Here is a 9,375-nt window from a genome sequence, read left to right as displayed (position 1 = left end):
TGAGCCTCAAAGGGTTGGGGGAAGAGCACTCTCCTAGTACCCATGAAACCCTGAGGGGAACAGCTTTGTGCCAATCTCAATGACAACTACAAGGAACAAAGGCTCAGGGAATAATCCCAGGCTTTCTCTTGTGTCTCCAAACTACATCTTTTTTTTTAACTCTAGTAAAGTGCAATTCTGTTTTGCCTCTTCTACGACTTCTGCCCTTCCTACACTTCTGCCCTTCCTACGACTTCCTACTCTGCCCTGATGCCCAGGGCATACTCCTTCCCTAACTCGAGCAAGCTAGCCTTAACTCACTTCTTATATCTGGTTTCTGTGGGATTATTTTTTCCATTTCTGAGGTGTGCACGCACTCTGTGTGTGAGTATGAGTGTGTGTGTGTGTGTGTATAAAGTCAGAAAACATCTATCAGGAGTTTGTTGATTTTCTTCCATCATGTGGGTCTTGGGAGTCAACCCAGGTTGTCGAGCCTCCCAGCAATTTCTGGCCAATAGCAATTGAATCTTGTAGCACTTGAGTTCCATGATCCATGTGAATTTAGGACCTTGCTGACTCTTCTCCATTTCAATTTAAAGCAGAGTTAAACAATATTACCCACCCAGCCAATCCTAGACTATTTCTGTGGTAAGTTACTTCTCTTTGCTGCAGTAGAATAACTGACCCGACCACTCACAGGAGGAAGGGTTTGCTTGAACTCCCAGTTCGAAGATACCGTTCACCATGGCATCGCAACCATGGTTGAGAAACAGACGGGTGAATGCTGCGCTCAGCCCCCCAGACACCCCAACCCACGGAGCGGTGCCACCCAAAGGTAATGTGGGTCTTCCCACCTCAGTTAACCTAATCTAGAGAATCTTTCACAGTATGCTCGGAGGCTTGTCTAGATCTTTCTAGAACCTCCCAAATTGGTCATCAATCTTTTTTTTATACTTTAAAATTTTTATTTTAAATTATGGGCATGCATGTATGCCAGTGTATGCACATGAATGCAGATGCCTGAAGAAGCCAGAGGTACTAAGATTCCCTTGGAGCTAGAGTTAGGTGCCTCGAAGGTGCCCAACATAGCTGCTAGGATCCAAACTCAGGCACCCAAGAACTTTTAACTGCTGAGCCATCTCTCCAGTTTGGCAATCAGTCTTAACCATGACAGTTTTCCACACATAGCTTAGTGACTGCTAAGACCAGCTCTCCTTTTTCATGCAACTATGTCAAATTTATTCCCTGGTGTCTCTTCACACTCAAGGATTACACTTCTCCAGGCATCTAAGTGTGGCCTCCTGTTTGGTTCTGACCAGTAAGATGAAGCAAAGATGTCCTAGGCTGCTTCCAAGCACAATGAGCTTAGGAAACAGTATGCCTGCCTGGCATTCTTTTGCCTTTTACTGGATATAACATGGACCAGAGAAAACAGAAAAGCCAGAGAAAACCTGGGTGAGTGAGTATTTGTAGAGACAAGCCTCCAGCCCAAGCCTGAAGTTGGTACAGATTTCTGAGGGGCAGCCCCCCTTCAGAAACCTTCCTCTTCCAGGGGATGTCCTCTCCCACAGAGCTATGTGAAACAGCTGCCAGTCACAGAGAGGCTGCAGCTGTTGAAATACAATCCCCTTAAGGATCCCCTGGTTACACAAGCACACACACACACACACACACACACACACACACACACATTCATCCTTTGCAAAGTATCATTACTAAAATAAGCAAACATTTTTTTGAGTTTTCGTCAGGAGATTCAAAGATTTTGTCTTTTAATCTTTCCTTCTCTTCCGATGAGGGAGTGTGGGCCCATACAGTGGGCGGGGCGTGTCTCGGGCGTGCAGTATTAGCATCATTCAAAACCCTGTAAGAAATGTGGAATCCCAGATTTCATCTTAGACTAATACGGTCAGCTCTGTGATTTTATGTGTATGTATGAGTACTCACTGGCATTCCCACAGATGCACAAAGAGGACATCGGATCCCTTAGAGCTAGAGCTAACAGGTGGTTGTGAGCCTCCTAACATGGGTGCTGGAACTTGAATGTGGGTCCTCTGGAAAAGAAACAAATGCTCTTAACTTCTGAGCCCTCTCTACACGCCCCAGAATCTGCATTTTATCCCTGACCCTGAGGGATCCTCCCATCCCAAACGCTGGAATACAGTACAAGATCTTGTTCAGGCTCAACATGAACAGTAAGGAGGGCTGGGTGAGTTACATCATCTAGACCCTCCATTTTCTCTCCTCTGAAAATGTCATTGGTGACTCACTGAGTAAAGGTGACATGAGTTCAATCTCCAGGACCCACGTGGTAAGAGGAGAGTGCCGACTCTCACAAGTTGTCCTCTGACGTACACACCTGGTGGCATGCATGCCCTTCACCTAAAAATAAAAACGTCAGTGTAAATAAACAGATGAAAGAATGTACTGGGACTGTCAAGATGCCGCAGTGGGTATGGGCATTTGCTACCAATCCTAACAACCTGAGTATCACCTGCAGACCACCCAAATAAAATGAAACTCTCCAGGCTCAGATAGAACCCAAGAACCCTTGAGGGCTCATCTGAACCTCTTCCTTGGATTCAAGCCCTATTAACAAGAGAGCTTATTTTCCCCTGATAAGTAAATGGAGAGCCCTTAGACTTCCATTCACTTGAGGTGATAACGATATATATACATATATATATGTGTGTGTGTGTGTGTGTGTGTGTATGTATATAATATATATATATATATATATATATATATATATATATATATATATGACAAGGGACAAAGATAACAAGATAAACCTGGTAAACTTCCCCTTTCTGAGAAGGGAATATTCTTGGACTCTAGGAAGTATTTATCTCTAGATTTTAAATGGTTCTGAAAAATACTTCTATCCCTTTCTCTTCTTGTGGTGACAGGTGTCATTTTTCAAAGGTGTGTGTTCTGGACAATACTATGACGTACAATATAAAATATTTCTGTTGTGGCTTCAATCTGACCTTGTACCTGCATGTCTGCATCTGGTGAGGTGGTGCAGGTCTTTATAAAAGTGTGTTGGTTGAGGCTTTACTCTCAAATCCTTCTAGATGTGAAGATGGGTGGGAGGAGAGAGAATGAGACAGGGAGAGCCACCTTTGAGTCCTTCACGGTGATTGATGCAAGACTGGCGCCCTTGCCACTTAGTATCTCTGACGTGGAGAAAGGCCACTTGAAGGTCTTGACATTGTCATGTTGCTCAGTTGATAGAACACCTACCTGGTGTGCACAGAGTCCTGGGTTAGACCCTCTGGGCGCTTCGTGTACCAGCATGGTGACCCTGGAACGGAGGGACAAGGATTAGAAATTCCAGGACATCCTTCACTACATATTGAGTTCAAAAACACACATTTCATAGGCCTGCAAGATAATTATTTTAGTGTTTGGTTAGAGCTACTTTCTAAGAAATAAAATTGACAGAGTATTTCTTTTTGTTTGTTAAGGTTTTTCGTTTTGTTTTTAAATGCTTTTGTTGTTTCTTGTATGTGTATGGGTATTTGCCTGAGTGTATATATGTATGTATATGGGTATTTCCTGGATGTATATATGTATGTATATATATGTATGTATATGGGTATTTGTCTGAGTGTATATATGTATGTATATGGGTATTTGCCTGGATGTATATATGTATGTATATGGGTATTTGTCTGAGTGTATATATGTATGTATATGGGTATTTGTCTGAGTGTATATATGTATGTATATGGGTATTTGTCTGAGTGTATATATGTATGTGTATGGGTATTTCCTGGATGTATATATGTATGTATATGGGTATTTGCCTGAGTGTATATATGTATGTATATGGGTATTTGTCTGAGTGTATATATGTATGTATATGGGTATTTGCCTGAGTGTATATATGTATGTATATGGGTATTTGCCTGAGTGTATATATGTATGTATATGAGTATTTCCTGGATGTATATATGTATGTATATGGGTATTTGTCTGAGTGTATATATGTATGTATATGGGTATTTGCCTGAACGTATATATGTATGTATACCATGTGTGTGCCAAGTGACTGAACAGGCCGGAAGGGGGTGTTAGAGCCCTTGGAACTGGAATTACAGGGGGCTGTGAGCAACCACATGGGTGCTGAAAACTGAACCTGTGTCTTCTGCTAGAGCAGCCAGGGCTCTTAACTGCTGAGCCATCTCTACAGCCTCAGGGTTTTTGTGTTTGTTTGTTTGTTTTCTTTTTGTATTTTGAAACAGGGTTGTTAGGAGCCCAGGTTGAAGTTGACCTTGAGCTGCTAATCCTCCTGTCTCTGCCTCCTCGGTGTTAGGATTACACACGTGTCACCTCGTCCACTTTATGTTATGATGGAGATTCACGCCTAGTGCTACCGTCACAGCTCTACTCGGAAAGGAGGTACGGAGGAGCAGAAGGTCAGGGTTGGGGCTGGAGAGATTCTGCTCAGCAGTCAAGAGTACACTGCCCTTTAGAGGACTTGACTCCCGAGCAGGCACACTGGGCTTCCTTGTGCTGGGGAAGGAAGCCTGTTAGGGCAAAATGAGCTCGTGTTAGGTCTTGTTTTGCCTTGTAGAAGCAGGCAGGCAATTAGAGTGGGGGCTTTTAAGAATCACATCCACCTCTGGTTCCCCCCACCTCTTCCTCTGTCTCTCAGTCTCTGTCTGTCTGTCTGTCTCTGTCTGTCTCTCTCTGTCTCTCTCTGTCTCTCTGTTTCTCTCTCTGTCTCTCTGTCTCTCTCTCTCTGTCTCTCTGTCTCTCTCTGTCTCTCTGCTTCCTATCTACCATGATGTGAACATACTCCACTATACTCTCTGCTATGAGGGACTGAAACCATGAACCGAAACATATCTTTACTCCCTTACGTGGTTCACATCAGATATTTTGGTCATAGCATCGTAAAGGTAACTAATCGACCGGCAAGGCTGATCAAACCTCTCCTGTCTCTACTCTCAGCCTACACATGAGTACCCTCTTTATGTGTGTGTGTTTGTGTGTGACAGAGAGCGACCGAGACCGAGTGTGTGCATGTGTAGGTGTGGGTGTAGATTCATGGAGGCCAGAGATCCACTTTGATTGTTCCTCGGGCATCCATGTTTGTGTGGCCATGTGCAGATAAAGAGTCTTGTCCAAGGAGACCAGAAGGTGTCAGATTGACTGGATCTGGAACTATAGGTGGTTGTGAGTCTTCTGATGTGGGTGCTGCAAGATCAACAGACACTTTTTTTAAAAGATTTATTTATTTATTTCATATATATGAGTACACTATCCCTCTCTTCAGACACACCAATAGAGGGCATCGGGTCACATTGTAGATGGCTGTGAGCCACCATGTGGTTGCTGGGAACTGGACTCAGAACCTCTGGAAGAACAGTCTTAACTGCGGAGCCAGCTCTCCAGCCCCTCAACAGGCACTTTTAACCCCCTGCACAGCAACCTCCCCCAGTTTTAAAACATGCTTTGTATTGTGCTGTGTTTTCATGTGCATATGTCTGCGTGTGGCTGAAGTTAGAGCATTTGTGAGCTGCCAGATATGGATGGTAGGCCCCTGGCAAAGCCGTAAGTGCTCTTAACCACTGAGGCACCTCTACCAGCACGGTCTTTTTGGTGGTCTGTTTGTCTGTTTTCTTCATTAGCCCTAGCTGACCTGGAACTTGCCATGTAAACCAAGCTGCCCTTGAACAGAGATCCACCTGCTGCTGGCTCCCAAGACTTTCAGCACCACGCCCATTTCATACGGTGCAGCAGACGGAACCCAGGGTTTTGTACATGCTATGGAAGCATTCTACCAACTGAGCTACACCCCGGTCCCTCATTTAACTGTCCTTTAAAAAATGTCTGTAGATCAAAAGATAACACACACTCCAATCTCACTTTTAAGACTTCAGGCTATGAGGCACCATCTGACAGACCTTCTCTTTCCCTGCTCCTTTTCCTCCCTAGCTCACCTGCTCAGCTCATCCATCATCCATTTGTCCAATAAACATAATCTGAGCCTCCTGGTGCCAGGGGCAAGAGACCCAGCAATGAACCAAACCACATCCCTGCCCGGAAGGATCTTGCCACTTCAAAGCCCCATGCTACAAGAAAGCGGTAATTATTATTTAGAGTACTAATTATAATGGCGCTACAAAGAAGCTGGGAGCTTTAAGAAAGTATGACCTGTATTTTCTGCCAAAGGAATTCTCACCCTGGGGCCCAGAGAAAGGAACCTCTTTCCTTGAGTCTTTACTTCTTCGAAGGCCATCGCCCCCACCCCCCGCGCTTCCCCCCCCCTCCCGCCCCAAGCCCCAAAGCAGTGATGTCCCTGATGGAGCCACTTGCCTGGGACTGTGCAGGGCAGTGACATGTACGTGTGCTGTGTTCGTTCATTGAGAAGCTGTCTCAGGAAAAGGGGCCTCCCCTCCCCCCATTCCAGACCCGTGTATGCCTGTCTCCAAGTGTCTTTAAGTCTGAGGACAGGCTGTCCCCCAGGTCTATGATAAGGAGGGAGCACTGTCCTTGAGAACAGCTAGAAGACGACGCTATTGTTTAGCTCACAATATAGACCTGTCTGCTGCAGTGGGAAAGTAGAAGAGTTAACCCTGGGAAGTAAACCATGGACGGGAAGCTCGGGCTTGGAGAAGAAGCTCCTTCCTCCAAGAGATAAAGAAATAGAATCGGGAGTTAGAGAAATGTAACTTAAACCAGAGAGAGAGAATAATTTGGCTAAAAGTGGCTGAGGTAGGTAGGTGTGGCGCACATGTATAATTCCAACACTCTGGAGGAAAAAAGGCAAGAGGATTAAGTTTAAGGCTAACCTGAACTACACAGTGAGATCAGGGACTTGCTCAGGAAAAGGTGGCGGTGGAGAGAGCACAAATATGAGCGCACACTATCTAACGGACCTGGTTTGCCATTCCACAGAGGTCTCAGGCCCCTCCTCACTAATATCTTTGTGGACGTCCTGGCTGTCATTGGTGCCCGTGATTCCCAAATGGTCCACACAGATTAAAGTTTTTTGTGTGCTTGTGCGCATTCATCACCTGTGTGTGGGTATCAGTGGATACCAGGACAGGATGTCCTCTACAGCAAACTTATAGGTAGTTATAAGCCACCTCATGGGGTGCTAGGAACGAAACTTGGGTTCTCTCCAATAGCACACAGTGTTTTTACTCTTCAGTTGTTGTTGGGGGATGGCCCATCCATCCACAGAACTTGGAGCTCTCCCCTCCCCTCTCCACCCCTCTTCTCCCCTTCCCTCCTCTTTTCTCTCCTCCCCTCCTCTCCTGTCCTTTTCTGTCTTTGTTTCTTTCTTTCTTTTCCTTTCTATTTTTCTGTGCTGGAGAGTTTTATGTCAACTTGACACTAGTCATCTGAGAAGAGAGAACCTCATTTACGAAAATGCCTGCATAAGGTCGTGTGGCATAGGGGCTGGAGAGATGGCTCAGTGGTTAGAGCCCTGACTGTTGTTCCAGAGGTCCTGAGTTCAATTCCCAGCAACCACATGGTGGCTCACAACCATCTATAATAGGATTCAATGCCCTCTTCTAGTGTCTGAAGACAGCAAAAGTGTACTCACATACATAAAATAAAATCTAAATTGAAAAAAAAAAAAGATCATGTGGCAGGCAAGCCTGTGAAGCATTTTCTTAATTAGAAAATTCCTTAATTGATGAGGGAGGGCCCAGCTCATTGTAAGTGCAGCTATCCCTGGGCTGGTGGTCCTGCACTCTGTAAGAAAGCAGGCTGAGCAAACCATGAGGAGCAAGCCAGTGAGCAGCATCCCTCCATGGCCTCTGCATCAGCTCTGCCTCCATGTTCCTGCCTTGTTTGAGTTCCTGACTTCTTTCTTCAAAGATGGACTACAATGTGGAAGTGTAACCTAAATGAACCCTTTCTACCTCAGCTTGCTGTTTTTAAAAATCACAGTGTTTTGTCACAGCAATAGAAACTTTAAGTCACGCACTACGTGTTCTTAAATATTGAGCCACTGCCCCAGCTCCATAGCTGCCACACTGCTGGGCAATGTTTTCTGATGAGAAATGAGATCTAGTGACCTCATTTTTATAGTGGAAGAAACACTCCCACAAAGCCCCACTAGCAAACCTATCTTCATATTGCTTTGGCCAAGGCACCCAAGCTCTTGAGCCTCAGCTAATCTCCAGCAAGGACTCTGGGTGTCTGGATTGTCTCTAGGTCACAAATGTCCACCTCTCATTGGGTCTTTGACTTTTTGCTGGCTGTTTTTGGTTTATTGCATGAAAGCAGTATACTAGACCATGTTAAAAAGCGAACCCCTGGGAGCTGAAGATGGCTCAGCGGTTAAGAGTCCTGTAGAGGACTGCGATTGAGTTCTCTGTGTCCACCTCATGATGACTCTGGCATCTGCTACTCCATTTCCAGGGGACCTAACTCACTCTCTGACTTCCTCCAGCATAAACTCTCACACACTAAAATACAATCTAAATAAATAAATCAATAAAGCAGGACCACTCCCCTTACGACACACACAGTTGTGTCATCCAGGCTGAGAGGCTTTTTAACTTGTGACAAAGGACTGCTGCTGAAAGAGCCAGAGCTGGGGTCAATCTAAGGTCAGTGGGAAATTCCACCACTAACTTCCCAGCACAAAGACCCCCTCCCTCCCAGCAAGAAAAAAAAAAAAAAAAGCCAGTTTAGTTCCTGGAACAGCTACACACAAAACTACCTGTGACTCCCAACCCACCAGCCTCTGAAAGTTGTTTCACTCCACCAAATGTGCAGTTTCCTGCCTAGTTACCATTGTTCAAGTTCTGCCCCAACTGTTTGAATTCTGCTCCAGTTGTTTGCAAAGGTTAGAATCTGCTCAGGGTCCTCTCCCCTTGAAGTAGGATGACTCCGACATGTTGGAGTAATAAAATTCCTCTTGCTTTTGCATTGATCATCCCTTCTCAGAGTCTCGTTCAGGGAGTCCCGGAAGAGGTCCAGTTCAAACTTCACAATACCAAGGACCAGCCTCAGCTTGGAGAAGGATTCCGAGAGAAGGAGCATCTGGGTGCACTGGAGCAAACAACTCGGAAGTCAAACCTTGAGACGCCATTCCTCTCCTTCTCCCCTTTCCCTCCCTCGGTCAGCTTCTTCTGGAGGATGCCCAGACAGCTCTCCGCTCCACACAGCTGTTTTACAATTCTAAATTCTAAAAGACTCTCTGGATAGCTCAGCTCTTGCGGACCAAAGCCCAGTCTTATCAGTTCAGTCCCGGGTTCTGTAGTAACTGTGTCTAGGCACTGCCCCACAGTTACCTGGCAACAGCCAGGTGTGTCAACTCACTATAAAAGGGCTGCTTGTCCCCTTTGCTCTCTCTTGTTCTCTTGCTCCTGCTGTCCCTCTCTTTCCAAGTGCTCACAGCTGGCCTCTACTCCTCTGCAC

This window comes from Micromys minutus (genome assembly GCF_963924665.1).
Source record: "Micromys minutus genome assembly, chromosome: 30".
Lineage (NCBI taxonomy): Eukaryota > Metazoa > Chordata > Mammalia > Rodentia > Muridae > Micromys > Micromys minutus.
Note: the sequence above shows the minus strand (reverse complement) of the source record.